Below are 5,446 nucleotides of genomic sequence, written 5' to 3' on the forward strand. Positions count from 1 at the left end.
TTAGAGACAATGTATATAGTTTATTCATTTGAGAAGTGCTATTTGAAGGGAGGGAAGCAAAATGTGACAGGTGGGGATTAGGAAATTCTTCTTCCTCCTTTTCTTCCCCCTCCACCACTTTCCTCCTCTTCCTTCTCCTTTACTTTGGAAGAATAATATTTTATTTTATAGCAGTGTAAATGATTTGATAGAAATAAAAACAGGCTGTATTAGAAATATGGGACATTGCTGAAGCTATATGCTGAAGTAGGCAAAAAGGGAAGCAAATTAATGCCTGAGTTAGGACATTAACTATAAAGAGGATCATGAATGGTTCATATATAATAACAAGCAGTAAAAGAGATTATATGAGTTAGGAGGTAGGAGATATGCTGATATGCAGAGGAATCTGGAAAAATTCTCTTTCAAGTGCTTCAATTTCCTTAATAAAAGTATGTTTACCAATTTAGACAAAAGACAGTGAAGTTGGTATAAATCACTGGAGGAGAAAGGAAGAATGAAAATAGTTATCTAAGACAACTAGGAAAAATAATGGAATAAAAAATATAGTTAAGATGTCTGGACACATAAAGACACACTCCAGGTTCCAGATTTCGAATTTAAAATGTATTTTTCAGGCTGCCATCGCCCCGGCGGAGAAGCTGAGGTCATCACTGAATTTGAAATATTTAAAGTGGATACAAAACTGTTTCAGCAATGCAGACAATTAGGTGTGCCATTGTGGGCAATGGTGCCGTTGGTAAAACCTGTCTCCTGATATCCTACACAACAAATATTTTCCATCGGAGTATGTACCGACTGTTTTTGACAACTATGCAGTCACAGTTAAGATTAGTGGAGAGCTACATACTCTTGGACTTTTTGATACTGCAGGGAAAGATGATTATGACAGATTACGATCGCTGAGTTATCCACAGATGTATTTCTAGTCTTTCAGTGGTGTCTCCATCCTCATTTGAAAGTGTGAAGGAGAAGTGGGTGCCTGAGATAACTCACCACTGTCCAAAGACTCCTTTCTTGCTTGTTGGGACCCAAATTGATCTCCGAGATGACCCCTGTGCGATTGAGAAACTTGCCAAGAACAAACAGGAGCCTGTCACTCCAGAGACTGCTGAAAAGCTGGCCCGTGACCTGAAGGCGGTCAAGTATGTGGAGCGTTCTGCACTCACACAGCAAGGCCTAAAGAATGTATTTGACAAAACAATATTGGCTGCCCTGGAGCCTCCAGAACCGAAGAAGACCCGCAGGCGTGTGCTGCCATGAACATCTCCAGAGCCCTTTCCACACAGCTGGTGTCAGCACGGTACCGAAAGCGATGTTAAATCAAACTAAAGATTAAAAATTAAAATTCAATTTTGCAATAATGACAAATACCTGCACCTACCCACATGCACTCGTGTGAGACAAGGCCCATAGGTATGGGCCCCTTCCCCTCCTCAGTACTAGTTAATTTGGGTAACTGTGTATTGTCAGAAGAGGGGTTAGTACTAGTTTTTGTTTTGTCGTTTCAAAAAAAAAATTTTTTTTTTTTTTTTGTTTTTGTTTTTGTTTAAAAGCAAGGCATGCTTGTGATGACTCTGTAACAGACTAATTTGGGCTGTTGAACCTGCTCCCGGGGCTCCATCCACTCTGGAGAATAATCTGGGACATTTAGGGGTTTTGTTTTTGTTTTTGTTCTGTTTTTGTTTTCTTTTTTTGGGGGGGGGAGTGTGTATGGGTTTTGTTTTTATTTAGTCATGTTTTTAAAATTCAGTAACCATTGGACAGCCCTTAAGGGAAGGAGGATGGACTGACTCCACATTCCACTTCCTAGATCTAGTTTAGAACACTTGTCCCCCACCAGGTGCTCTTAGGAAGGAGTATAGTAAATGCCTCATTTAATAACACACTCCTTTTTGAAAGTTGCCTTTCTCTCCACCCTTGAGTAGGTCTAGTACTTGATGAAACTCATGAAAGCGGGTGGAACCTGTCCTGCCCCTCCTCTTTTCTAGGATGCACTCTATATGTGACTGTGACTTTGAAGGAAATTTGTTTGCCATTTGCTGATCGCTTTTTTAAAGTTAATTTCTAACTTCTTTCACTGAAAAATGAAGAAAAGTATTGCACCTCAATGGATTGAGTATGTAATTAAAAAACATTTTTTCCCTGTCAAAAAAATTAAAAAAATAAAAATAATTTTTTTTTATTTTTTTTTATTATTTTTTTTATTTTTTTAAAAAATAAATTTTAAAAAATGTATTTTTCAGCATTCCAAGAAGCTGCACTAACAGAGGTTCAGAAAAAGTGTTTCCATGGTGTGATTTTTTTTTTTTTTCCAAGCAAGTGGCATGGAGTGAGAGAAGTAAGGGAGAATGATTATAATGATCAACCATAGAATTTGACCTTGGCAAAGAGAGACAAGATAGTCCCACAGAATCGTGGGAGGGGAAAAGGTTGGTTTTCTCAAAGGACTGGAGATTCAAGGGGTATAGAAAGTTCCTGAGGATTGTGGTATAAGAGGGAATGAGCACTACCTGGCTGAGCCCCTTTACTTCAAAATCCAGTAGGTCATTTTATTCGTCAGCATTTACCTAGCTTCATTTCTTTGTGCATGTGGTTGGTGTTAGTAAATTTTTTTTCCCTGAATTGAAAATTAAGACATTACAATATTTGGGGAGTAGGCAAAATGTAATGCTTAATAAATTTGCCATATTAACATTCTTTCTTTCACAACTAACAGTCACCTCTCTTTTTTGCAGTTCGATCCCCCTGTTTTTTTTCTCTCTCTTTCCTTTCTTTCTCTCTCTCTCAAGTGCGCACATATATTTACAAAGGTATAATTTCAACGTTTATTTATTTTTGGGACAGAGAGAGACAGAGCATGAACGGGGAAGGGGCAGAGAGAGAGGGAGACACAGAATCGGAAACAGGCTCCAGGCTCCGAGCCATCAGCCCAGAGCCTGACGCAGGGCTCGAACTCACGGACCGCGAGATCGTGACCTGGCTGAAGTCGGACGCTTAACCGACTGCGCCACCCAGGTGCCCCTACAAAGGTATAATTTCAAAGAGAATTTTTCTTGGTCGAAAAATGTCTAACCCATAATTTTGGTATGCCAAATTTTTGGTAATTTAATATAAAGAATTGAATCAAGTTTTTAAAAATGTATATCCATGCTTTGATAAGACTGACATTGATTCATCTTTCCTTAAGGTATATAACTGGTTTTCTCATCTCACCTTTTGGTAACTTATCAGGTATTATAAAGCATATAGTGGCTATTAGATTGAGATTAAAATTGACACCTATTTATGTCACAAAATTTTAAGGTATAATATTCACGCACATCTTCCAATAGTAGTTTCATTACAGTTGTAAAATTACTAGCCAGAAATTGAAGTGGAGAAATGATGACATCAAGCATGAGATATCCCAGGGAGAGAATTAATGTCAAAATAATTACATGGTTCACAGTCAAGGCTGTATGGTTATTAGCAACTCTAGAGAAGCTAATTAAGTAAGTCAAAAATTGTGTTTAAGCCAGTTAAATCGAAGTGTTTCTATGGCTTCTGAACAAATAGGTAACACCTAAGAGCCGAGAATGCACTCATTAATCAAAGGAACTGAAAATTATATCACACTGATTAAAACCACATGTAGTAAAAATGCCTATTTAGTCTTCTTTTAAAATAAGATCTTAGCCAAAGCTGAACTGCTACTAACTTTAATTCGATCCTACAATCAGACAAGTTTTTCATTGTATATTCTCTCACAAGTATTTTTGATAATTACCTAATTTTCTTTAACACCTCAGCCTCTTTTTTTTTTTTTTATCAATACCTATTTCTAGTTTTTAAATTAGAAAAAAAAATCACTCTTCTTTAAAATGTAGACTCGGGGCGCCTGGGTGGCGCAGTCGGTTAAGCGTCCGACTTCAGCCAGGTCACGATCTCGCGGTCCGGGAGTTCGAGCCCCGCGTCAGGCTCTGGGCTGATGGCTCAGAGCCTGGAGCCTGTTTCCAATTCTGTGTCTCCCTCTCTCTCTGCCCCTCCCCTGTTCATGCTCTGTCTCTCTCTGTCCCAAAAATAAATAAACGTTGAAAAAAAAATTAAAAAAAAAAAAATGTAGACTCAACTTCTTGTTTGAAGACTGAAAACACGGGAAAAAAAATAGAATGTGCAGTGGGGTATCAAATGTAACAAAAGAGCTAACATGCAAAATGTACTCAGCACTGAAACAAAGGTTATTCTAGTTAGGTTTAAACCAATTTGCCTTTAAATATTCCAAAGGTTTTTATTTAGAAAAGAAAAACAACAGAAATTGCTGTCCTTACAACGAAGGCAGAATCACACACTTTGGGGAAAGGGGAGGCAGAATTTGAAGGATGCAAAAAGACATCATGGGCGTCATAAACGCAGTGTCAGTGTCAGACTTTAAAACTTGCTGTTTGCAGGTCATGAATCTTGCTCCTTTACTGGACTATCTTGATGATTGTGATTTATTTTTGGAATACACCACTGCAAAGATTTTAGGAAGGTAATACTCGGGTTCTCATGAAATAAATACAACATGATAAATTAACTTACCAAATATTTACAAGCTTTACATCCCATGATTTTAGTTCATAACCAGAGAGGAGAATACTAGGAATTATACCAGAAATACACTTGTTTTCAATAATATTTCAAATATTTTTTAAGTGAAGTAAATCAAAGTTTAACTTTGTATATTCAAATAAAAATTGGGAGACAATCTGGAGTTATATTTTTATCTTGAATACTATAAAGATAAGATAAATTAGAAGTGGCAGAGGGTATATCTCCTTAAAAGAATATTGTGTGTTAAAGATTTCATGATACTATGGTTCAGTTAGGAAAGCATACCTGAAGAGTAGAAATGGATATTCTGTAATTTTTTTTAATGTTTATTTATTTATTTTTAAGAGAGAAAGAAAGAGATAGAGTGAGAGAGAGAGCTCACGTGCCTGTGTGAGCAGGTCAGGGGCGGAGAAGGAGAGAGAGAATCCCAAGCGGGCTCCATGCTGTCAGCACCGAGCCCAGTGTGGGGCTCGATCTCATTAACTGTGAGATCATGACCTGAGTGGAAATGAAGAATCAGAAGCTTGATCTACTGAGCCACTCAAATGCCCCTTTTCTATAATGTTTTTATTCTTAAAGTAATATTTTGTTGTCAACCTATTTAAATATATTTGTATTTATATTTTAGTGCTATTCCAAATATGAATATTTTCATTTTGCATATGCATAGATTTTGGTGATAAGTAGGTATACTTAAGAATACTAGCACAAACGGATTTATGGGCAATAGTTAACTTGGATTTTAATGGCCCCTAGGTCCCAGAGATTGTGCTAGCTTCTAGAGGATAGAATATTGCAAAGGATGAGTTTTTTAATCTGGCACATTTTTCTTCTAACCCTGGTGTTTAAAATTATTAGATGTGTGACTTTG

At 37.1% G+C, this 5,446-nt stretch overlaps 1 pseudogene; it reads left to right on the forward strand.

Moving 5' to 3' along the window:
• Window positions 1–620: 620 nt before the first annotated feature.
• Window positions 621–1,306, forward strand: LOC115525108 (annotated as a pseudogene).
• The last annotated feature ends 4,140 nt before the right edge of the window (window positions 1,307–5,446 follow it).

This window comes from Lynx canadensis, chromosome A1, assembly GCF_007474595.2.
Source record: "Lynx canadensis isolate LIC74 chromosome A1, mLynCan4.pri.v2, whole genome shotgun sequence".
In the NCBI taxonomy this organism is placed as follows: domain Eukaryota; kingdom Metazoa; phylum Chordata; class Mammalia; order Carnivora; family Felidae; genus Lynx; species Lynx canadensis.